Source organism: Pinus tabuliformis, chromosome 7 (genome assembly GCF_031772625.1).
Source record: "Pinus tabuliformis cultivar Carrire ecotype Pingquan chromosome 7, CPIR1, whole genome shotgun sequence".
NCBI lineage: Eukaryota > Viridiplantae > Streptophyta > Pinopsida > Pinales > Pinaceae > Pinus > Pinus tabuliformis.
The window spans coordinates 1,827,180,627-1,827,206,250 of record NC_142293.1 but is presented as its reverse complement, the minus strand read 5'-3'; the positions used below and the strand labels follow the sequence as shown (position 1 = coordinate 1,827,206,250).

The following is a 25,624-nucleotide window of genomic DNA, read 5'->3' as shown; positions in this document are numbered from 1 at the left end:
ACATTAGCATGGATATATGTAGGGTCTTTCAGTCTGAGGGTCATGGTAAATGGAAAGAAAACTCCAAATATGCAATATTGAAAACATACTTTAAACTTCAAAGTTCAAGTTTCAAACTATTATAACTATTAACCATAGAAGGCTAAAAATACAAAAATGCAAAGATGGATTTGAAATCTGCATTTTAAGGAGAGAGAAAAAATAGGGAGAAACATCAAATCCACATTTTAAGGAGAGAAAAAATAGGGATAAACTTGTCATTTCACTGTTTACATACTTGGGAATAAGAAGAATGGACAGTGGGCTCCTCCAAGATTGAAAATGGATTGAACCCTCCTCCCTTAGATGTTAAATATCCACTACAAATAGCCCAATATCAGTGCAAGACAAGGTTTAGCCTCTAATATCACTCTAACTTACTGCTCTTGAATGCTACTCAATGCTATAAGAATCGAACGAGTGACCAAAATGGCCGACCCCTTGAAAAAAGAAGGGAAAAAAATAAACCAAAAAATTGGTCGACCAAAAAAATTAAAAATATATAAATTATTCAAATTTTAAAGAAAAAAAATATAGTCATGTGCATCCACATGAATCCAAACTATTTATACACAAAGTAAATGGAAAGAAACCTCCAAATATGCAAAATTTAAAACCTACTTTAAAATCAAAGTTCAAGTTTCAAACTAGTATAATGATCTAGGTGGATATTGGTGACCGTCCACGAATTCCACTTGGACCCCCACATTGTTTCTTTCAGTTTTTTAGTTTCCTTAATTGTAGGATAGTTTACTATTTTTAGCAGTTTTTCGGGTCCTGAACTTCTGGAGCCGTTTTGAGGCCCTAAACGACGTTTTCTAGGAAAACTGGGAGCAACGTGAGTCCATGGTTCTTTTTGCTCATCCCAAAGTTTTATTCCTCTGATAGATATTTCTAATGAGGTATTGTGCACATCAAACAGAGTTCATATGCCAAAGCTACAACCCCGGGAAGTTGATGTGCCAATTTACCCAAAACGGGGCCCATAGTTTGGCACTTCAAAGGGATTCATATTCTTTGTTTGTACATGCCAATGTTTTAAAACTTGGAATTGGCCTTGGAATCATTCAAGGGTCAATTTGGACTTGGATTTGGAATCAAATTGACTAGGACTGATTTGATTTCAATGCATTGGTATCACTAAAAAATACAAAAAAAATATGTAAATTTTAACGATTTTTTTCAAAGATTTCAAACCATTAGAGACAAAAAAAATTAAAGTATACTCATGTATATAGTACCATGCTAGGTTGAATAATCAAAATGACTGAGTGCAATATATATCAACAAGAAAACACATAAACAATGAGATTTTTCCTCTCCAAGTGGCCTCAAATGTCCAAAAAACACGCAACAGGCTATTGGAGTCTGGCCCACTACATAATAAGTTATTACATAGTACCTATCATTGATAAACATGGTCAACCATAAAACTCATCACCATTGTTGGGAATGGGATTCTCAATAGGAGCTACAAAATCATTCTCTACCTCAGATTCTTTAGACTCCTTAGGGATATCTGCAATTACAATGGTTATAGTAGTACTAGTAGAAGCACGATAGTTGAGTTACACAGAAAGTGCTTACATGTCCCATGCTTGGTGCTACATCTGCTCTTACTACTCGATCTAGATACAAACCAATTCCCCCCAAATCCAAGTGATCAATATCAAGATGAAGATCAAACTCTAATAAGTGAGACTCCTCTACCCATTCTAAGGTTGGATCAATATCATCGAGCATAATGGGATATGTATCATGTCTTTTGTTTAACAATTAGTTGTATTAGTTTAAGGTTTTATTGCATGAATATGAGATCATTTAATTGTTTTTGTTCCAAATGGTTTCTCTTTTTTGTGTGAATCCACTCAAAGACAAACCAATTGTGATCACACCTAGAAGCATCGCAAGTTAGACGTAAGACTCCAACTGCAAACATTTTCAATTTAGGACACTGGATACCAACTGAATCCCACCAATGTGTTGCAAATACAAATTTAGTTCAACAAATTATATTGTAAATGTGGCTAAAAATTCAAGTATATAAATTTTAAACAATTGATCTTAAAAATACATTAGAATTTCTTACATAGTTGGTCCACATCTTTTGTAATCCTTTTTAGGTTTCTTTCCAAACGCACCCAACTTGTTGTAGTGAGATTTTGATGTGTTGATGTACTTCTAGTTGTTTTGTCTCATTAGGGACCATGCACTCCAACAACTAGTGTAATCCATCTTTGACCTCCACAATCTAATCTCCCTCTAAGTGACCTTTGTAATGATATTTTATGTTCAAGAGATACTCAACTACATGTATAGTTGATGGAATCGATTGTTCCATGTGTCATCAATGATGTCCTAGATAGGCCCATACTCAACTACTCTATCTTTATAGGTTGTCCTTATTGCTATTTTCCTTGATCCATAGCCTCATAGAAGTATCCCATGGATAACGTTTCCCCATTCACCAACTGCAACACCATAATAAGAGGCTCGCCAATTTCCACAAATTTATGATTGTATGATTATTTCCATCAATCCATCCATCTGACATATGGTACAACTTGGCCAAATGAAACTCTAAAATCCTTAAGTGTTCCTCTATGGATGCTTTTTTCTTTTTTAAATAAAATCTCTCAAGTCATGCGAACCAGGGCCTTTGAAGCCTTTCTTGCTGCAATAACAAAATATCACATAGGCTGGTAGTAAGGAGAGCAAGAAGCATTGAAGGGGATATCTACATTATACCACCATCTTGTTATGTATTCACAAGAAGCGTCTTTGCATTTCTTATTCTAATGGGTATCTAAGGTGGGATGAGTTTGAATTGGTTGAGAGACATTAGCAGAGCTAGGGGTTGGTGTGGCATAACTTTAAATGTTCTTTGTTAAGCTACCTAACAACACTAGTAGGGGAAGGAACATAATGAAAGGGGTCCAAGACATTGGCATAGGGGATAGAGGAAGATTCTTCAATTGCAAATTCAAAACCAACATTTGCTTCCATTGCAACAAGTTGCCTCTTCTTCTAGATTTCATTATTTATCGCATTTTTCCTAGCCTTTCATTTTTTTCAAAATCACTTTGCATCCTCATTTTAATCTTTCCAATCTCCTCTAATGGTGCCTTTCATGGGGAAAAATGGCCTCTTATATCAACCAAGTGTTGTTTTAGCCTATGGATCCCTATGTTTCTTGCAAAAGTTGTTGTACATCTCATTAATGAAAACATTAGCATGGATATATGTAGGGTCTTTCAGTCTGAGGGTCATGGTAAATGGAAAGAAAACTCCAAATATGCAATATTGAAAACATACTTTAAACTTCAAAGTTCAAGTTTCAAACTATTATAACTATTAACCATAGAAGGCTAAAAATACAAAAATGCAAAGATGGATTTGAAATCTGCATTTTAAGGAGAGAGAAAAAATAGGGAGAAACATCAAATCCACATTTTAAGGAGAGAAAAAATAGGGATAAACTTGTCATTTCACTGTTTACATACTTGGGAATAAGAAGAATGGACAGTGGGCTCCTCCAAGATTGAAAATGGATTGAACCCTCCTCCCTTAGATGTTAAATATCCACTACAAATAGCCCAATATCAGTGCAAGACAAGGTTTAGCCTCTAATATCACTCTAACTTACTGCTCTTGAATGCTACTCAATGCTATAAGAATCGAACGAGTGACCAAAATGGCCGACCCCTTGAAAAAAGAAGGGAAAAAAATAAACCAAAAAATTGGTCGACCAAAAAAATTAAAAATATATAAATTATTCAAATTTTAAAGAAAAAAAATATAGTCATGTGCATCCACATGAATCCAAACTATTTATACACAAAGTAAATGGAAAGAAACCTCCAAATATGCAAAATTTAAAACCTACTTTAAAATCAAAGTTCAAGTTTCAAACTAGTATAATGATCTAGGTGGATATTGGTGACCGTCCACGAATTCCACTTGGACCCCCACATTGTTTCTTTCAGTTTTTTAGTTTCCTTAATTGTAGGATAGTTTACTATTTTTAGCAGTTTTTCGGGTCCTGAACTTCTGGAGCCGTTTTGAGGCCCTAAACGACGTTTTCTAGGAAAACTGGGAGCAACGTGAGTCCATGGTTCTTTTTGCTCATCCCAAAGTTTTATTCCTCTGATAGATATTTCTAATGAGGTATTGTGCACATCAAACAGAGTTCATATGCCAAAGCTACAACCCCGGGAAGTTGATGTGCCAATTTACCCAAAACGGGGCCCATAGTTTGGCACTTCAAAGGGATTCATATTCTTTGTTTGTACATGCCAATGTTTTAAAACTTGGAATTGGCCTTGGAATCATTCAAGGGTCAATTTGGACTTGGATTTGGAATCAAATTGACTAGGACTGATTTGATTTCAATGCATTGGTATCACTAAAAAATACAAAAAAAATATGTAAATTTTAACGATTTTTTTCAAAGATTTCAAACCATTAGAGACAAAAAAAATTAAAGTATACTCATGTATATAGTACCATGCTAGGTTGAATAATCAAAATGACTGAGTGCAATATATATCAACAAGAAAACACATAAACAATGAGATTTTTCCTCTCCAAGTGGCCTCAAATGTCCAAAAAACACGCAACAGGCTATTGGAGTCTGGCCCACTACATAATAAGTTATTACATAGTACCTATCATTGATAAACATGGTCAACCATAAAACTCATCACCATTGTTGGGAATGGGATTCTCAATAGGAGCTACAAAATCATTCTCTACCTCAGATTCTTTAGACTCCTTAGGGATATCTGCAATTACAATGGTTATAGTAGTACTAGTAGAAGCACGATAGTTGAGTTACACAGAAAGTGCTTACATGTCCCATGCTTGGTGCTACATCTGCTCTTACTACTCGATCTAGATACAAACCAATTCCCCCCAAATCCAAGTGATCAATATCAAGATGAAGATCAAACTCTAATAAGTGAGACTCCTCTACCCATTCTAAGGTTGGATCAATATCATCGAGCATAATGGGATATGTATCATGTCTTTTGTTTAACAATTAGTTGTATTAGTTTAAGGTTTTATTGCATGAATATGAGATCATTTAATTGTTTTTGTTCCAAATGGTTTCTCTTTTTTGTGTGAATCCACTCAAAGACAAACCAATTGTGATCACACCTAGAAGCATCGCAAGTTAGACGTAAGACTCCAACTGCAAACATTTTCAATTTAGGACACTGGATACCAACTGAATCCCACCAATGTGTTGCAAATACAAATTTAGTTCAACAAATTATATTGTAAATGTGGCTAAAAATTCAAGTATATAAATTTTAAACAATTGATCTTAAAAATACATTAGAATTTCTTACATAGTTGGTCCACATCTTTTGTAATCCTTTTTAGGTTTCTTTCCAAACGCACCCAACTTGTTGTAGTGAGATTTTGATGTGTTGATGTACTTCTAGTTGTTTTGTCTCATTAGGGACCATGCACTCCAACAACTAGTGTAATCCATCTTTGACCTCCACAATCTAATCTCCCTCTAAGTGACCTTTGTAATGATATTTTATGTTCAAGAGATACTCAACTACATGTATAGTTGATGGAATCGATTGTTCCATGTGTCATCAATGATGTCCTAGATAGGCCCATACTCAACTACTCTATCTTTATAGGTTGTCCTTATTGCTATTTTCCTTGATCCATAGCCTCATAGAAGTATCCCATGGATAACGTTTCCCCATTCACCAACTGCAACACCATAATAAGAGGCTCGCCAATTTCCACAAATTTATGATTGTATGATTATTTCCATCAATCCATCCATCTGACATATGGTACAACTTGGCCAAATGAAACTCTAAAATCCTTAAGTGTTCCTCTATGGATGCTTTTTTCTTTTTTAAATAAAATCTCTCAAGTCATGCGAACCAGGGCCTTTGAAGCCTTTCTTGCTGCAATAACAAAATATCACATAGGCTGGTAGTAAGGAGAGCAAGAAGCATTGAAGGGGATATCTACATTATACCACCATCTTGTTATGTATTCACAAGAAGCGTCTTTGCATTTCTTATTCTAATGGGTATCTAAGGTGGGATGAGTTTGAATTGGTTGAGAGACATTAGCAGAGCTAGGGGTTGGTGTGGCATAACTTTAAATGTTCTTTGTTAAGCTACCTAACAACACTAGTAGGGGAAGGAACATAATGAAAGGGGTCCAAGACATTGGCATAGGGGATAGAGGAAGATTCTTCAATTGCAAATTCAAAACCAACATTTGCTTCCATTGCAACAAGTTGCCTCTTCTTCTAGATTTCATTATTTATCGCATTTTTCCTAGCCTTTCATTTTTTTCAAAATCACTTTGCATCCTCATTTTAATCTTTCCAATCTCCTCTAATGGTGCCTTTCATGGGGAAAAATGGCCTCTTATATCAACCAAGTGTTGTTTTAGCCTATGGATCCCTATGTTTCTTGCAAAAGTTGTTGTACATCTCATTAATGAAAACATTAGCATGGATATATGTAGGGTCTTTCAGTCTGAGGGTCATGGTAAATGGAAAGAAAACTCCAAATATGCAATATTGAAAACATACTTTAAACTTCAAAGTTCAAGTTTCAAACTATTATAACTATTAACCATAGAAGGCTAAAAATACAAAAATGCAAAGATGGATTTGAAATCTGCATTTTAAGGAGAGAGAAAAAATAGGGAGAAACATCAAATCCACATTTTAAGGAGAGAAAAAATAGGGATAAACTTGTCATTTCACTGTTTACATACTTGGGAATAAGAAGAATGGACAGTGGGCTCCTCCAAGATTGAAAATGGATTGAACCCTCCTCCCTTAGATGTTAAATATCCACTACAAATAGCCCAATATCAGTGCAAGACAAGGTTTAGCCTCTAATATCACTCTAACTTACTGCTCTTGAATGCTACTCAATGCTATAAGAATCGAACGAGTGACCAAAATGGCCGACCCCTTGAAAAAAGAAGGGAAAAAAATAAACCAAAAAATTGGTCGACCAAAAAAATTAAAAATATATAAATTATTCAAATTTTAAAGAAAAAAAATATAGTCATGTGCATCCACATGAATCCAAACTATTTATACACAAAGTAAATGGAAAGAAACCTCCAAATATGCAAAATTTAAAACCTACTTTAAAATCAAAGTTCAAGTTTCAAACTAGTATAATGATCTAGGTGGATATTGGTGACCGTCCACGAATTCCACTTGGACCCCCACATTGTTTCTTTCAGTTTTTTAGTTTCCTTAATTGTAGGATAGTTTACTATTTTTAGCAGTTTTTCGGGTCCTGAACTTCTGGAGCCGTTTTGAGGCCCTAAACGACGTTTTCTAGGAAAACTGGGAGCAACGTGAGTCCATGGTTCTTTTTGCTCATCCCAAAGTTTTATTCCTCTGATAGATATTTCTAATGAGGTATTGTGCACATCAAACAGAGTTCATATGCCAAAGCTACAACCCCGGGAAGTTGATGTGCCAATTTACCCAAAACGGGGCCCATAGTTTGGCACTTCAAAGGGATTCATATTCTTTGTTTGTACATGCCAATGTTTTAAAACTTGGAATTGGCCTTGGAATCATTCAAGGGTCAATTTGGACTTGGATTTGGAATCAAATTGACTAGGACTGATTTGATTTCAATGCATTGGTATCACTAAAAAATACAAAAAAAATATGTAAATTTTAACGATTTTTTTCAAAGATTTCAAACCATTAGAGACAAAAAAAATTAAAGTATACTCATGTATATAGTACCATGCTAGGTTGAATAATCAAAATGACTGAGTGCAATATATATCAACAAGAAAACACATAAACAATGAGATTTTTCCTCTCCAAGTGGCCTCAAATGTCCAAAAAACACGCAACAGGCTATTGGAGTCTGGCCCACTACATAATAAGTTATTACATAGTACCTATCATTGATAAACATGGTCAACCATAAAACTCATCACCATTGTTGGGAATGGGATTCTCAATAGGAGCTACAAAATCATTCTCTACCTCAGATTCTTTAGACTCCTTAGGGATATCTGCAATTACAATGGTTATAGTAGTACTAGTAGAAGCACGATAGTTGAGTTACACAGAAAGTGCTTACATGTCCCATGCTTGGTGCTACATCTGCTCTTACTACTCGATCTAGATACAAACCAATTCCCCCCAAATCCAAGTGATCAATATCAAGATGAAGATCAAACTCTAATAAGTGAGACTCCTCTACCCATTCTAAGGTTGGATCAATATCATCGAGCATAATGGGATATGTATCATGTCTTTTGTTTAACAATTAGTTGTATTAGTTTAAGGTTTTATTGCATGAATATGAGATCATTTAATTGTTTTTGTTCCAAATGGTTTCTCTTTTTTGTGTGAATCCACTCAAAGACAAACCAATTGTGATCACACCTAGAAGCATCGCAAGTTAGACGTAAGACTCCAACTGCAAACATTTTCAATTTAGGACACTGGATACCAACTGAATCCCACCAATGTGTTGCAAATACAAATTTAGTTCAACAAATTATATTGTAAATGTGGCTAAAAATTCAAGTATATAAATTTTAAACAATTGATCTTAAAAATACATTAGAATTTCTTACATAGTTGGTCCACATCTTTTGTAATCCTTTTTAGGTTTCTTTCCAAACGCACCCAACTTGTTGTAGTGAGATTTTGATGTGTTGATGTACTTCTAGTTGTTTTGTCTCATTAGGGACCATGCACTCCAACAACTAGTGTAATCCATCTTTGACCTCCACAATCTAATCTCCCTCTAAGTGACCTTTGTAATGATATTTTATGTTCAAGAGATACTCAACTACATGTATAGTTGATGGAATCGATTGTTCCATGTGTCATCAATGATGTCCTAGATAGGCCCATACTCAACTACTCTATCTTTATAGGTTGTCCTTATTGCTATTTTCCTTGATCCATAGCCTCATAGAAGTATCCCATGGATAACGTTTCCCCATTCACCAACTGCAACACCATAATAAGAGGCTCGCCAATTTCCACAAATTTATGATTGTATGATTATTTCCATCAATCCATCCATCTGACATATGGTACAACTTGGCCAAATGAAACTCTAAAATCCTTAAGTGTTCCTCTATGGATGCTTTTTTCTTTTTTAAATAAAATCTCTCAAGTCATGCGAACCAGGGCCTTTGAAGCCTTTCTTGCTGCAATAACAAAATATCACATAGGCTGGTAGTAAGGAGAGCAAGAAGCATTGAAGGGGATATCTACATTATACCACCATCTTGTTATGTATTCACAAGAAGCGTCTTTGCATTTCTTATTCTAATGGGTATCTAAGGTGGGATGAGTTTGAATTGGTTGAGAGACATTAGCAGAGCTAGGGGTTGGTGTGGCATAACTTTAAATGTTCTTTGTTAAGCTACCTAACAACACTAGTAGGGGAAGGAACATAATGAAAGGGGTCCAAGACATTGGCATAGGGGATAGAGGAAGATTCTTCAATTGCAAATTCAAAACCAACATTTGCTTCCATTGCAACAAGTTGCCTCTTCTTCTAGATTTCATTATTTATCGCATTTTTCCTAGCCTTTCATTTTTTTCAAAATCACTTTGCATCCTCATTTTAATCTTTCCAATCTCCTCTAATGGTGCCTTTCATGGGGAAAAATGGCCTCTTATATCAACCAAGTGTTGTTTTAGCCTATGGATCCCTATGTTTCTTGCAAAAGTTGTTGTACATCTCATTAATGAAAACATTAGCATGGATATATGTAGGGTCTTTCAGTCTGAGGGTCATGGTAAATGGAAAGAAAACTCCAAATATGCAATATTGAAAACATACTTTAAACTTCAAAGTTCAAGTTTCAAACTATTATAACTATTAACCATAGAAGGCTAAAAATACAAAAATGCAAAGATGGATTTGAAATCTGCATTTTAAGGAGAGAGAAAAAATAGGGAGAAACATCAAATCCACATTTTAAGGAGAGAAAAAATAGGGATAAACTTGTCATTTCACTGTTTACATACTTGGGAATAAGAAGAATGGACAGTGGGCTCCTCCAAGATTGAAAATGGATTGAACCCTCCTCCCTTAGATGTTAAATATCCACTACAAATAGCCCAATATCAGTGCAAGACAAGGTTTAGCCTCTAATATCACTCTAACTTACTGCTCTTGAATGCTACTCAATGCTATAAGAATCGAACGAGTGACCAAAATGGCCGACCCCTTGAAAAAAGAAGGGAAAAAAATAAACCAAAAAATTGGTTGACCAAAAAAATTAAAAATATATAAATTATTCAAATTTTAAAGAAAAAAATATAGTCATGTGCATCCACATGAATCCAAACTATTTATACACAAAGTAAATGGAAAGAAACCTCCAAATATGCAAAATTTAAAACCTACTTTAAAATAAAAGTTCAAGTTTCAAACTAGTATAATGATCTAGGTGGATATTGGTGACCGTCCACGAATTCCACTTGGACCCCCACATTGTTTCTTTCAGTTTTTTAGTTTCCTTAATTGTAGGATAGTTTACTATTTTTAGCAGTTTTTCGGGTCCTGAACTTCTGGAGCCGTTTTCAGGCCCTAAACGACGTTTTCTAGGAAAACTGGGAGCAACGTGAGTCCATGGTTCTTGTTGCTCATCCCAAAGTTTTATTCCTCTGATAGATATTTCTAATGAGGTATTGTGCACATCAAACAGAGTTCATATGCCAAAGCTACAACCCCAGGAAGTTGATGTGCCAATTTACCCGAAACGGGGCCCATAGTTTGGCACTTCATCTCCTAGGGTTAGGTTTTTGGATGTTAAGGGTTTTCCATTATTTCTCAACAATAAATAGGCTGGTAGTAAGGAGAGCAAGAAGCATTGAAGGGGATATCTACATTATACCACCATCTTGTTATGTATTCACAAGAATCGTCTTTGCATTTCTTATTCTAATGGGTATCTAAGGTGGGATGAGTTTGAATTGGTTGAGAGCCATTAGCAGAGCTGGGGGTTGGTGTGGCATAACTTTAAATGTTATTTGTTAAGCTACCTAACAACACTAGTAGGGGAAGGAACATAATGAAAGGGGTCCAAGACATTGGCATAGGGGATAGAGGAAGATTCTTCAATTGCATATTCAAAACCAACATTTGCTTCCATTGCAACAAGTTGCCTCTTCTTCTATATTTCATTATTTATCACATTTTTCCTAGCCTTTCATTTTTTTCAAAATCACTTTGCATCCTCATTTTAATCTTTCCAATCTCCTCTAATGGTGCCTTGCATGGGGAAAAATGGCCTCTTATATCAACCAAGTGTTGTTTTAGCCTATGGATCCCTATGTTTCTTGCAAAAGTTGTTGTACATCTCATTAATGAAAACATTAGCATGGATATATGTAGGGTCTTTCAGTCTAAGAGTCATGGTAAATGGAAAGAAAACTCCAAATATGCAATATTGAAAACATACTTTAAACTTCAAAGTTCAAGTTTCAAACTATTATAACTATTAACCATAGAAGGCTAAAAATACAAAAATGCAAAGATGGATTTGAAATCTGCATTTTAAGGAGAGAGAAAAAATAGGGAGAAACATCAAATCCACATTTTAAGGAGAGAAAAAAATAGGGATAAACTTGTCATTTCACTATTTACATACTTGGGAATAAGAAGAATGGACAGTGGGCTCCTCCAAGATTGAAAATGGATTGAACCCTCCTCCCTTAGATGTTAAATATCCACTACAAATAGCCCAATATCAGTGCAAGACAAGGTTTAGCCTCTAATATCACTCTAACTTACTGCTCTTGAATGCTACTCAATGCTATAAGAATCGAACGAGTGACCAAAATGGCCGACCCCTTGAAAAGAGAAGGGAAAAAAATAAACAAAAAAATTGGTCGACCAAAAAAATTAAAAATATATAAATTATTCAAATTTTAAAGAAAAAAAATATAGTCATGTGCATCCACATGAATCCAAACTATTTATACACAAAGTAAATGGAAAGAAACCTCCAAATATGCAAAATTTAAAACCTACTTTAAAATGAAAGTTCAAGTTTCAAACTAGTATAATGATCTAGGTGGATATTGGTGACCGTCCACGAATTCCACTTAGACCCCCACATTGTTTCTTTCAGTTTTTTAGTTTCCTTAATTGTAGGATAGTTTACTATTTTTAGCAGTTTTTCAGGTCCTGAACTTCTGGAGCCGTTTTGAGGCCCTAAACGATGTTTTCTAGGAAAAATGGGAGCAACATGAGTCCATGGTTCTTGTTGCTCATCCCAAGATTTTATTCCTCTGATAGATATTTCTAATGAGGTATTGTGCACATCAAACAGAGTTCATATGCCAAAGCTACAACCCCGGGAAGTTGATGTGCCAATTTACCCAAAACGGGGCCCATAGTTTGGCACTTCAAAGGGATTCATATTCCTTGTTTGTACATGCCAATGTTTTAAAACTTGGAATTGGCCTTGGAATCATTCAAGGGTCAATTTGGACTTGGATTTGGAATCAAATTGACTAGGACTGATCTCATTTCAATGCATTGCTATCACTAAAAAATACAAAAAAAATATGTTAATTTTAACGATTTCTTTCAAAGATTTCAAACCATTAGAGACAAAAAAAATTAAAGTATACTCATGTATATAGTACCATGCTAGGTTGAATAATCAAAATGACTGAGTGCAATATATATCAACAAGAAAACACATAAACAATGAGATTTTTCCTCTCCAAGTGACCTCAAATGTCCAAAAAACACGCAACAGGCTATTGGAGTCTGGCCCACTACATAATAAGTTATTACATAGTACCTATCATTGATAAACATGGTCAACCATAAAACGCATCACCATTGTTGGGAATGGGATTCTCAATAGGAGCTACAAAATCATTCTCTACCTCAGATTCTTTAGACTCCTTAGGGATATCTGCAATTACAATGGTTATAGTAGTACTAGTAGAAGCACGATAGTTGAGTTAAACAGAAAGTGCTTACATGTCCCATGCTTGGTGCTACATCTGCTCTTACTACTCGATCTAGATACAAACCAATTCCCCCAAATCCAAGTGATCAATATCAAGATGAAGATCAAACTCTAATAAGTGAGACTCCTCTACCCATTCTAAGGTTGGATCAATATCATCGAGCATAATGGGATATGTATCATGTCTTTTGTTTAACAATTAGTTGTATTAGTTTAAGGTTTTATTGCATGAATATGAGATCATTTAATTGTTTTTGTTCCAAATGGTTTCTCTTTTTTGTGTGAATCCACTCAAAGACAAACCAATTGTGATCACACCTAGAAGCATCGCAAGTTAGACTTAAGACTCCAACTGCAAACATTTTTAACTTAGGACACTGGCTACCAACTGAATCCCACCAATGTGTTGCAAATACAAATTTAGTTCAACAAATTATATTGTAAATGTGGCTAAAAATTCAAGTATATAAATTTTAAACAATTGATCTTAAAAATACATTAGAATTGCTTACATAGTTGGTCCACATCTTTTGTAATCCTTTTTAGGTTTTTTTCCAAACGCACCCAACTTGTTGTAGTGAGATTTTGATGTGTTGATGTACTTCTAGCTGTTTTGTCTCATTAGGGACCATGCACTCCAACAACTAGTGTAATCCATCTTTGACCTCCACAATCTAATCTCCCTCTAAGTGACCTTTGTAATGATATTTTACGTTCAAGAGATACTCAACTACATGTATAGTTGATGGAATCAATTGTTCCATATGTCATCAATGATGTCCTAGATAGGCCCATACTCAACTACTCTATCTTTATAGGTTGTCCTTATTGCTATTTTCCTTGATCCATAGCCTCATAGAAGTATCTCATGGATAACGTTTCCCCATTCACCAACTGCAACACCATAATAAGAGGCTCGCCAATTTCCACAAATTTATGATTGTATGATTCTTTCCATCAATCCATCCATCTGACATATGGTACAACTTGGCCAAATGAAACTCTAAAATCCTTAAGTGTTCCTCTATGGATGCTTTTTTCTTTTTTAAATAAAATCTCTCAAGTCATGCGAACCAGGGCCTTTGAAGCCTTTCTTGCTGCAATAACAAAATATCACATAGGCTTGTAGTAAGGAGAGCAAGAAGCATTGAAGGGGATATCTACATTATACCACCATCTTGTTATGTATTCACAAGAAGCGTCTTTGCATTTCTTATTCTAATGGGTATCTAAGGTGGGATGAGTTTGAATTGGTTGAGAGCCATTAACAAAGCTGGGGGTTGGTGTGGCATAACTTTAAATGTTCTTTGTTAAGCTACCTAACAACACTAGTAGGGGAAGGAACATAATGAAAGGGGTCCAAGACATTGGCATAGGGGATAGAGGAAGATTCTTCAATTGCAAATTCAAAACCAACATTTGCTTCCATTGCAACAAGTTGCCTCTTCTTCTATATTTCATTATTTATCGCATTTTTCCTAGCCTTCCATTTTTTTCAAAATCACTTTGCATCCTCATTTTAATCTTTCCAATCTCCTCTAATGGTGCCTTGCATGGGGAAAAATGGCCTCTTATATCAACCAAGTGTTGTTTTAGCCTATGGATCCCTATGTTTCTTGCAAAAGTTGTTGTACATCTCATTAATGAAAACATTAGCATGGATATATGTAGGGTCTTTCAGTCTGAGGGTCATGGTAAATGGAAAGAAAACTCCAAATATGCAATATTGAAAACATACTTTAAACTTCAAAGTTCAAGTTTCAAACTATTATAACTATTAACCATAGAAGGCTAAAAATACAAAAATGCAAAGATGGATATGAAATCTGCATTTTAAGGAGAGAGAAAAAATAGGGAGAAACATCAAATCCACATTTTAAGGAGAGAAAAAAATAGGGATAAACTTGTCATTTCACTGTTTACATACTTGGGAATAAGAGGAATGGATAGTGGGCTCCTCCAAGATTGAAAATGGATTGAACCCTCCTCCCTTAGATGTTAAATATCCACTACAAATAGCCCAATATCAGTGCAAGACAAGGTTTAGCCTCTAATATCACTCTAACTTACTGCTCTTGAATGCTACTCAATGCTATAAGAATCGAACGAGTGACCAAAATGGCCGACCCCTTGAAAAAAGAAGGGAAAAAAATAAACCAAAAAATTGGTTGACCAAAAAAATTAAAAATATATAAATTATTCAAATTTTAAAGAAAAAAATATAGTCATGTGCATCCACATGAATCCAAACTATTTATACACAAAGTAAATGGAAAGAAACCTCCAAATATGCAAAATTTAAAACCTACTTTAAAATAAAAGTTCAAGTTTCAAACTAGTATAATGATCTAGGTGGATATTGGTGACCGTCCACGAATTCCACTTGGACCCCCACATTGTTTCTTTCAGTTTTTTAGTTTCCTTAATTGTAGGATAGTTTACTATTTTTAGCAGTTTTTCGGGTCCTGAACTTCTGGAGCCGTTTTCAGGCCCTAAACGACGTTTTCTAGGAAAACTGGGAGCAACATGAGTCCATGGTTCTTGTTGCTCATCCCAAAGTTTTATTCCTCTGATAGATATTTCTAATGAGGTATTGTGCACATCAAACAGAGTTCATATGCCAAAGCTACAACCCCAGGAAGTTGATGTGCCAATTTACCCGAAACGGGGCCCATAGTTTGGCACTTCATCTCCTAGGGTTAGGTTTTTGGATGTTAAGGGTTTTCCATTATTTCTCAACAATAAATAGGCCTTTGAGCCTCATTTTAAGACAGTTCAGAGGCATGTAGCTGCCGCATATCTCCTCAGAGATAAGCTACCATCGCCTAAGCTAGTTTATTTCCATTTCTGTTTGTAAGCATATTTCAATATTTTACATTAATGAAATGAAGTATTGTTTCTACTGCATCTCTATATTTATGGTTATATCTATAATTTGTTGCATTCCTCTATGAACCATAGAAGGCTGAAAGTACAAAAATGCAAAGAAAGATTTTAAATCTTCATTTTAAGGAGAGAAAAAAATAGGGACAAACATTGAATCCACATTTTAAGGAGAGAAAAGAGAAGGGACAAACTAGTCATTTGACTATTTACATACTTGGGAATAAGAAGAATGGATAGTGTGCTCCTCCAAGCTTGACAATGGGTTGTATCCTCCTCCCTTAGATGCCAAATATCCACCACAAACATAAGAAAAACATATATAGTTATGTGCATCCACATGAATCCAAACTATTTATATGCAAAGTAAATGGAAAGAAATCTCAAAATATGCAACATTGAAAACTCGCTTTAAACTTCAAAGTTCAAGATTCAAACTAGTATAACTATGAACCATAGAAGGTTGAAAGTACAAAAATGCAAAGACGGATTTGAAATCTACATTTTAAGGAGAAAAAAAATAGGGACAAACATCAAATCCACATTTTAAGGAGAGAGAAAAAAAAGGGACAAACTAGTCATTTGACTGTTTACATACTTGGGAATAAGAAGAATGGACAGTGGGCTCCGCCAAGATTGAAAATGGGTTGTAACCTCCTCCCTTGGATGCCAAATATCCACCACAAACAACCCAATATCATTGAAAAGCAAGGTTTAGCCTCCAATCTCACTCTAACTCACTTCTCTTGAATGTTGCTCAATGTTATCAGAATCGAACCAATGACCAAACTGGCCGACCCCTTGAACTAGGAAGGGAAAAAACTAGACCAAAAAATTAAAAACATTTAAAATATTCAAATTTTAAAGAAAAAAATATATAGTCATGTGCATCCACATGAATCCAAACTATTTATACACAAATATGAAAAATTTCTCATTTATATGGCAAGTAAGAGTGCATAATAATTTAGTGCCTCTGAGGGCATTTTATGAGGGAGAAAGAGGAGAAAAGTTGTTGGCCTATGATTATATGCCCAAAGGTAACTTGGACGATCTTCTTCATGGTTCAGGAAAGCAACATCTAAGTTGGGCTCATTGGTAAAACATTTCTTTGGGAGTAGCTCAGGGGCTCACCCATCTGGGTACAGGGCTTGAAACACTATGTATCCCATCTCACAGATTTTGGGTTGGCTAGGATGATGAGTCCTAATGTTGTGGCCGAGATGATGGCAGTTGCAAGTCTAGAAGGCTACAAGGCTTCTAAGATTCAAAAAATGAAGAAGGCTAATACCAAGACTAATATATACAACTTTGGTATTTTTATTTTGGAAATATTGATGGGAAAGAGTCTAGGTAAGAATGCTTCAAATGAGATTATGGATTTGCTTGAAGGTTGTAGTGCTTGAAGAACACACCATGCAAATTTTTGACATTGAAATTTTGAGAGGAATTAGGAGCCTGATAAATGATGGATTGCTTCATGCTCTTTAACTTGCAATGGGTTGTTATGCACCTTCACTTGTTGTGAGGACAAATATTAAGGAAGCTGTAAAATAATTGGAGGAATTAAGACTCAAAATGCATTCTCCAATTATACATGCCTAGGATGTTAGAGATTTATATATTACAAAGCAATGGAACACATAAAATATTGCAGAAATATAAATACAGAAAACACATAAAACAAGAGAGACAGACATATACGTGGTTCACCCAGTTTGGACTATGTCCACGAAGAAATAACCAGTCCTTCTTTTATTAGATTATCCAGCAAACTGAAGAGATACAACCTACAGTAGATCTGTTGTAACTCCCTCTTTGCTCTCAATCTCCTCTCTCTTCCTCACTCAGAATACAGATATTCAGATTATACATAGACACAATACAATTCCCTCATATATAGCGAGGGGTTTCCTTCCAGGGCAAGAAACCCTAAATTAAACATAACTTCTAACTTCAAATCATCTGCCTAATGAATGGCCGAGATTGAGTAGAAATTACTATACTTTTACAAGGCAATTTTATGTCTATTCTAAGCTTCGGGGGCGTTGTCCCTGATCCCCCCACCAGGGGGGCCCCCAAAAGATCGCAGTTCCCCCCCCCCCCAGACCCCCACTGCAACGAATATTTTACGGACGGTGTTGCCGACCCATTTCAAACTGGGGTCCAATGCGGCAATACCTTTGAATACATAAGATAATCAAGCTCCACACCCAACATAGGACCCCTGCTCTAGATTAGGCATCTACCTAATTTGGATTTGATTTCCATCCCTAATGGCATTATGTTTATAAGAACTTTGTGATGCTCATGTACCGGCCCCCTTGGTATGAGAGTGAGGCCCATACACTGATACATGTCTTGTTATTATAAGATACATAACAACCAGTTAAGTTTGTTTATGATGAATATTATTGATTTGTTGACCAAAAAACTTAAGCAAGATTGCATTCCTTACACATTCATCTTTAGTAACTATTTCACAGGGAATTTCATTCCAAGCTTGGGATAGACTAGCCTTACAACCCCTCCAAGGGAAAAAATTTCCATTCTTGGAAATGGAAATAACAAAGGTTTGATGGACCATTAATTCCTATCCACAATTTATTATATCCTTGAATGTGAGTGTGAATAATTTTAATATATTGTGAATATGAAGCTATGCTTGTGGTTGAGGAATATGTTGCAACATACATAATCAAGGCAGTAGATGAATTTAGAACTTTGAACATGACTCATTGAAATATTTCCAACCCTGATGATAGTATATACAATCTGGCTCATATTACCAATACAGGAAGACACTGGATTTTAACCTTTTTCTATAGCCTTCCTGTGGGGATTATCTTGATTTATTTAAATATGTATGCTTCAAGAGGGCCAAGAAGGGATATACAGTGGGGATGGGTTTGTGGATATCCATGGAATGTCATTTGTGAGGAAAAACATAGGAAAATCGAGAGCTTGCCCATTTGTTTTAGGTTCTCCCTCACCCTTGTGCTGTTTGTATTTGAATTTGGGGAAATTGAAGAAAATATTTCCACACTATATCGTTATAGCATTATGAGCCTCGATATTGAAACAAGAATGCTACAACTCCCAAGGCTACCAACATTAATTATCAACCTGAGGTTCATAAACATTTAAGAGGTATTGGTACTATATGTGTAGCATACAATGTGTCCTTCCTTTTCTATCATGATGTAATGGAGTGCATGTAATGAAATCAAATCCTAAACTAACCGCAGAAAATGAAATGCTTGAAATGGAAACCTTAACCTATTGCAAGAAAGAAAATACAAGGAAATAAACATATTTTAATTTCATAAATTAAATATCATGAAATAAATGTCAACCATTACATTTCAAATAGTTTAGATCCATTAATAGAGTTCATTGGATATGACAATCAAGAAAAACATCATTGTATTATCCAATTCATAAATTTGCCCATTAACCCAAATTGCTGAGATGTTTTGCATGGGTAAAAAGGGAAGTCCTAAGTAGTGTTTATCCATCCTCAACCATTTATTTAGATCATTGGGGTCATGATTCAACCGTAAGGTACCAAAACTAATCTTTTTGAGAAAATATAGGCTAGTATATACACACCAGAAGAGTACTACAGGAAACTACAAGATGTTACAGATTTACTACAGGAAGTTATAATTCATCGAATGACCAAGAAAATCAAATCAAAATTCGATGGGAATTTTTTTTTTATTGAATAGGGTGTATTATGTCCCCATTCCCAATGGAATCACTCAAAACGACCTCTGTTAACCAATGCTAAAAAATAGCAAAAAAATACTAATCTAAAATCTAGAAATTCAAGAACTAGTGAGCTAGTAAATATATCAAATTCCTAACCTAATCAAGTGCAAATGCAATGGGGTGAATGTTTTTATTAAATATAACGTTTTTGTGATCTAATGAAAGTGGAATCAACTTGATTGAAGCTTGTTATCGCATTCTAAAAAATAACATAATTATAATGTTATTTACCACAAGGGGCTTCAAGAAATCTAGATTTGAGAATAAGCAAACTAATCCAAGCAGCTCAATGATTACTATGACCTCCCAAAGTTTTTAAAATGATGGAATGATGATTTTTATCCTACAAAACAAATCAATTCAACGATTTAACTCAATCCTACAACAAGAAATCGCCAATACTAAATGCAGAAATAGGAAAAAACAAGAACAAGAGATGCATGTGAATAATAAGTGAAAGGAAGAAAAGTAAATGATACAAAAGGGCTCTGAGGCTCTTGGGATGGAAAAGCACAAGGAAACCCATAGTCCTATGAAGAAGACCAATATTTATAAGCTAAACATGGCACCAATCTTCATTATTTCTATCAATACAATTACATCCATGCAAGAAATGACAGTGGAGCTACAAAAATACGAGTCCTCTCAACAAGAAGAATAAGAAAAATGAACCCCTAGAGGAAAATTCAACTTGGTACTTATAAAAAATTATTAGGAAGAATTCCCCATGAAAGGAGGAAGCTTTTCCCACCAAAATCCCTCATATAGTGGATTTGGTTCCCAATACTAGAAATCTTCATTAAATGTCAAGGAACACATTCCTAGATTTTCTTAATCATTGGAGCTCCAAAATCTGTGCAATAATTTCAAAATATCTTATTGATTTATTATTTAATATTGATCCTCCTGTGGTACACCAAATCTTCATAATCTTCCCAATATTCCCACAATATTCCACAAAAAATAAATAATACTAGACACACATGAAATTATCCATAAACCTTCCTAATGAACTTATTAAAGTTAAATATGCATTATCTAATGCAAAAAGAGAGGTTTACTGTGTTGAAGGATGGTCAGATGGGCTTTAATTTATGTCTAATTTGGAGGCCCATCACAGCATACCCATTATGGATGATCTGATATGCATTGCAGGGAATGATTGTTGTGGGTGATAGGCATGCTATGGTATAACATAAATTTGGTGACTTATTTGATTACAAAATTACATGAGGGGAATGCATATGCTGCAAAGAATGTAAACAATTGTTCAAGCACATGCTATCTCACACCACTTTTGGGGGTAGTTTTGGCTGATGCATACTGGGGCTGATACTAGACAATTGTTGTTTTCTCAACAATTTAATTTATTTTATGTTGAAACCTTCCCAACTTTTCTCTAGTTTCAAAGCATTTAATTTTTTATATACTTAAATCTCCCCCAATTTTTTTTGGTTTTCAAAGCATGTTCAATTCTATTTTTCAAACTATTTTTATCTTTTATTTTTACTGGGCTAAGGTTCCATAAAGGTAATTATTTGGATAAGGTGTGAGGTCTGTGGGAATTGGGATATCTATTCTATGAATGTTGCTTGAGACCTATGCTCAGTCTCACCACATGGAAACTTATGCAATGCACTAATCGGGCAAACCACAAAAAGAATGGAGTTTGTTGGATGGCTTAACACTTTGTTGCCCTGACTAGTGAACCAACTCCCCAACATGAATGGAGCCTGGTGGATTGCCTAACATTTTGTTCCCATGAACAATGAACTAACTCCCTGTTGGCTTATTTGTCTATAATTAATCAATTAATGTGTGACTGTTGACCATAATTTAACATCTTCAGGGAATGGTAACCTTCATAATTTTAGCCTATGTTTCTTCCTTGCAACCTCCATCCTGCACGGGCAATGTTTGCCCAAAGGCTACAACACTTGAATATGTTATATTTTTCCTTGGACTTCACCTCATTTCATTAGGAGCTAGAGGCATTAAGCCATGTGTTTCTTCTTTTGGGGCTTGTTTTATTTTATTCATATTATAAAATGGTCAAAACTCTTCCCTAAAGCCATGCCAATATGCACAGTTAATTATTATTGGGAAATTGTTAGAGATTGTCACTTTTCCATTTTGTTGTACTTCTTTATGTAAATTAGGTCATGGTAGCTTGGAATTGAAGGGAGAATATTAGTACCAAACTAAAACGTTTCAGTTCCTATTCAATGAAAAGTTTGAAATTCCTAATAATCATTTGTTTCTATTTTTTTTGTTCTTCAACACATATAAACTATTATGCAAAAGGTGTTTCCAGCTATTGCTTGGTTTTACATAATACATTCATTGTTACAATACAAGATATGTTTTGGATCATATATATTGAACAATGAAGTGTTGGAACATTTATGTCATTTGTTTCCACCATTTCTTTCTTTATTTTATTAATATATTGAAAGCTGAAGATAATTGTAGTGTCTGGAAAGCTTTTGTCTTTAGACTAACTGTTGATCCTATTCCTGTCATTCCATTTATACAGAAAATTGATGAGAAAATAATTGTATTGACATTTTGAAACCTTAGTTATATTGCATGATATTGTGGTGTACATTCAGAACCTGCTAGTAATCTAAGAGTTTTCTTTGAGAGTTTTAAATTTTGATTCAAGGCTCATGGTTATGAAATTATCATTATTCTATGCTTGTATTTCATATGTTTATAATTTCATAACATCAATCCAATTGAGGTTAGAGTCCTTATAGTTGACACTAGATTGTCTCGATAGCATGCCTTTGTTATTGCAGTGTACATTTAGAACCTGCTAGTAATCTAAGAGTTTTATTTGAGAGTTTTAAATTTTGATTCAAGGCTCATGGTTCTGAAATTATCACTATTCTATGCTTGGATTTCATATGTTTATAATTTCATAACATCAATCCAATTGAGGTTAGAGTCCTTATAGTTGACACTAGATTGTCTCGATAACATGCCTTTGTTTTGTTGTGTTTTCAAATGATCATGAGCCATTTATTTCTTTCTTTTATTAATGTAATGGAAATTAAAGATAATTGTAGTGCATTGAAAACTTTTGTCCTTGAACTGAATGTTGATCCTATTCCTATCATGCCATTTATATAGAGCATTGTTGAGCATGTCATTGTATTGAAATTTTGAGACCCTTGTTATATTGCATGATATTGCGGATGCATTTAGAACCTTCTAGTAATTTGAGATTTTTATTTGGGAGTTTAAAATTTTGATTCAAGGCTCATGGTTTTGAAATCATCATTATTTTATGCTTGGATTTTATATGTTTATAATTTCAGAACATTAACTCAATTAAGGTTCGAGTCCTTATATACGATGCTAGATCATCTAGATAGCATACCTTTGTTTGTTGGAATTATGGTACATATGTTGTCCTTGATGGCAACCCACATACAGGTCAGTTAAGAAATGATAAAGTGATGTATGTGTAGAATTTCCTGCAAATTCTCTACAAATCTACCTCTGAGATCTATGTAGAAAATCTAACTATATATTAACTCGATAATGCAATAAACCAAAGAAAAATACTATAATCTACTTCTACTATCAAACTTGTGGAAGCTTAAAGATCGAGATGAATCAGAGCTGAACACATATAACCATAAGAATATGAATCAATGCACATGAAACATAGAAAATACTCAGGGGAAAGCCTAGCTAAAAACCCTACTATCTGTATTATCATAGAAGGTGGAAATACATCAGAATTACACAAAGCCTTAGCTCTCATAGCTAGCCAGCTCTCAGTACAATCCTCCTGGATGCTCATAGGCAATCAAGGCTTCTCACAAGCCTTCTCCTCTGCACTCCAAGCTTCTATTTCCTTGCTCAATTTCTCTGGGTGATCCTCTTGTTACCAAGTGGAAGACTGATCACTCACACTGATCCTACACCCTGTCAAAACTGCGCAATCCTCAAAGAACCTTATTCCTTCTGCATGCATGAGTTTCCTTTATAGGAGAAAAAATGCAACTGATAGTACATTGTCCTTGACATTTAGCTCAACTGGGCCTTTCTCTAAATAGACATGCATGAGTTTCTGATGAGGGAATCTTCAGTTATCTGGAGTACACTGGTTGAGTGCATGAATGCATCAATTGAATGATAACTCATAATTATTTCCTCAAACAATTTGGAACTAATTTAACTTGACTTAACTTAGTAAATTGAGTTAACTAATTACAACCCAAATATAACTCAATCTTATCTCCTTAGTTAAGGGATAATCTCCTTAATTTAAGGGATAACAATTGCATGACTGCAGAAAGACTTCTAACTTGAATTTCTCCAACTAATTAATCCATAATGGATTAATTAATTAATTCCAAGCAACTGGTGAGACAAAATTCAATTTTAATTCATAATTTTAATTCAAGGACAAATTAAAATTAAAATTTCTGGATTCTATTTTTATCATTTCTTGTTGCTATTTTCAACACTCCCTCTCAACAATAAAGGAATTCACCTCGATCCAGATCCTGAACCTTTGGAATGCTATGCATGCAATACTTCTCTAGTGTTGTTGCTCTAGCAACTAAAAAAACAAAAAAACATCCAACCTGAATCAATATGATGCATCTGTCATCAAATTCTCTAACTTCTATTGCTTCTGTCAACTGAAAACTTTGCACTTTTTCTGACTCAGCCTTTCTGCACTATTGTCAATCCTACTCTATGTTTTTTAGTACCTAACTGCTCTAGCCTCTATCACTTTGATCTCTCACTACATCAATCCCACTGATTCCTCCCGCTACTATGTACTTTGGGCTCCCGTAGCAAGGTACGATCCATGAGATAAAACCTCTCAATGGACCCTGTCCAATTTCAACCTTCTTGGGATTATCACTTCACATCGCCCCACCTCACACCTGGAGGTATGGCTGCATGTGATCCCTCTGCCCACCTCTCCAATTGTGGCTCCTCCAATCTCAACCACCAAGTCTCCCTCTCAACCATCAAGTCTCTAACACTTTCCTTGCTCCTTAAGGCTTTGCATGCATCTTGAACCTCAAGAGCATACATGTTCTTGACTCATGAACTGATCTTCTTCAACTGTCTCGTGGTGATGTGTCGAAGGAAAACCTTTCCCTTACTAAAGACAACATCGTAGCCTTTTTCCTCCAACATCGCGACTGATACCAAGTTCTTCTTCAGTCCAAGCACATACTTCACATCGGTCAGGGTGATAAGAGCTCCATGCTCCCTTTGAAAAGCAACCATGCCCACTCTTAAAATACTAAACCTTTCGTCGTCACCCATCTCTATGTGCATTTTGAGGTCTCTCTCCTCCAAGGTATTGAATAAAATTTTATTGTCAGTCATGTGGAATGAGGCTCCACTGTCAAGAAACCAACGACAACCAATCATCGATGACACCATGCATGTGATGAGGGTGAAGTCCATTTCGAACTGAGAGGCTAATGCCTCACCTTCTGATACTACCGAGGGTCTCTTCCTGGAATTCTTTGATGGGCAATTAGTTTCATAATGATCCATCTCATGACAATTAAAGCATCTCACTTTAGACTTGTCAGCCTTCTTCCCTCCATGAGAAGAATTTGATTCAAAATGGGATTCCTTCCCCTTCCCTTTCCTTGCCTTACTTGCTAAGGCCTTATTTTCTTCATCATCATCCTTGGATGAAGAACCATCTCGTGTGATCTTCCTGATCTCCTCCTACATGAGATCCGACCACAGTTTTTCCCAATCTGACAGTTTCTCCCTTCCATTCACAGAGTCCTAGTATTTATCCTAGCTCTTTGGAAGGCCAAGGAGAGCAAGGCTCACCATATCATCATCGGCAGTAGTTATTCCCACACTTCCAAGCTCATCTCTAGAGCTGGTGAGCTTGTTTAGATATGTGGAAATAGAATCGTCGTTCTCC

At 35.2% G+C, this 25,624-nt stretch overlaps 2 pseudogenes; both read left to right on the top strand.

Moving 5' to 3' along the window:
* The window catches only part of LOC149255698 (protein NRT1/ PTR FAMILY 8.3-like), a 35,050-nt pseudogene extending 13,308 nt beyond the window's left edge, over positions 1-21,742 (top strand).
* Positions 16,844-17,526, top strand: LOC149255699 (putative kinase-like protein TMKL1 pseudogene; annotated as a pseudogene).
* Positions 21,743-25,624: the final 3,882 nt, after the last annotated feature.